Raw genomic sequence first — 1,910 nt, 5'->3', positions numbered from 1 at the left:
GCCGGCTGTCCAGGCCCCCTTCCCAGCTGCCACGCTGCCACGTGGAAGCCGGGCACCCATCCCACAGACACCCTTCCGCTCACATTTTCTATCTTCCACTCACACAGCTCACAAAATTTGAAAACAATCCTTCACCTGGGTATCTCTGCCCCTGGATCCTCGCTTTACCACTCGAGGATGGCCTCGCTCAGTGTTTCTCAAACCACCTGTGAATTTTAGCTGTCAGAGGTGGCTGTTTATTTCCAACCCAGAGTCCAATTCTTTTTCAAAATTTGAGAAAAATAAAAGAAAAAAATTACAATCCCCCTCGCTCCATCTCACACTAGATTCAAAGAACAAAATTATTCTGTTAATTTGCTAAAAAGTAGTCCGGTTCCTCTCCCTAAGTTCTGGGGCCAGCCTGCAAAATCAATCTGGGAGATTGCCCTCAAGATGAGATGGTAGAATTGCTGAGGTCAACACCCATCTCCCCCGTGCTGACTCTGCCTGCGGCATGGCAGAGGAGTGACCATAGGTCTGCGGGATGCCCGGATGTTGACCGAGAATGGCAAGTGCTTTTGTTCACTGGGCATTTATAAGAGCCTAAAACAATTGTTGAGAAAGGCGACATGTTGGAAGAGGAGGAGCCAGAAGGTATCCTCCTCTGGATGAACCAGTGGTGGCAGGTTAGAACCCGCTGAAACTGGAAATGGGTCACCTGAAAGAGCACCGTTTCTATGGTAACTCTGAGCGTGGTCTTCATGTTTCCCACTCCTGGCTTCTGGCCCAGATGGATAGAGAATGGAGGGTGGCTTCTCTCTGTGTGGTGGGTGGAGGGATCTGTCTACCCATTAGGATCACAGGTACATGAAGGAAGAAATGTGGGTGCCTGGGAAGTTGGAAAGTTTGACAAATGTCAGCACAACATCATCATGACTGAGGGGCTCCACTGGAGTGCGAGATCTTTCCATGTCCTGCCGGGTGTCAGCCCACCAGCCTTGCCCAAGTGGCCCTTGGGCATAGACAGTGACTTCTTTGTGATATAAACCTGGCCGTTTGATGTCTGAGAATTTCCTCCATGGAATATTTTTCACTCTTCAGTGGTTTCTACTTCAATTTTTAAAACCGACAGAGAAACATTTTGGCACAGTTATAAAGCTCAGACTTTATAAAAAGACAGCTTTGTGTTTACGTTTGACTCAGAGTGCATGTTTTTAAATAGTGTGTTCCACAGCTTTTTGAGGTTTTATGTTTTTAAGACCAATCCAGGAGAAACAAAATTGGAGTTTTGGTGAGTGAAACGATCCCACCAGAACTATTGGAACTTAAGACAGCCGAGAGGTTCCAGTTAAACCTCCCTGTGGGGACCACGGCCAGAACTGGGTGTCCCTGTTTGCGGCAGCATCCTTGGGAGATAGTTGCAGTTTTCCATGCCATAAAATTCTAACAGGCTCAGGCGTGAAGTCAGATGAACCTCCAAACCCCACGATCAAACCTGTCCAGTTGAACCTCTCAACTTTGCTTTCTGTTAAGTTTATCCCAGATCTGCTCACTGGGAAAAAGCTGAACATGGATTTCCAGTAGCTATACCTGACTGAGTCCCTTTTGACATGGACCTATGACCCTATTACTCATCGAAGATGGAATATGTCCAAAGACAGCAAATTGTGTCTTTGAGAAATTATTGAGAGATGAAATGCGTATGTTGACATCATTTCCTTCCCTCCATTACCAAATGCATATATCCAAACTGGGCAGAGAAAACACACCTGTGTGCTTTCTCCTGTTCTGTGCTTAGGGGTCCAGATGACTTCATCTCCACTTTGCTCTCCTGAGACACCGTCCGAGCCCTTGTTCACTTTCAGTCACTGCATTTATCCAGAGGCACTTCTAAAGTGTTCATATCCAACCCCTCCTCCAGAAAAGACTTC

The sequence above is a fragment of the Bison bison genome, unplaced genomic scaffold, assembly GCF_000754665.1.
Source record: "Bison bison bison isolate TAMUID 2011002044 unplaced genomic scaffold, Bison_UMD1.0 scf7180017864254, whole genome shotgun sequence".
Classification (NCBI taxonomy): domain Eukaryota; kingdom Metazoa; phylum Chordata; class Mammalia; order Artiodactyla; family Bovidae; genus Bison; species Bison bison.
This window is presented reverse-complemented; position numbering follows the sequence as displayed.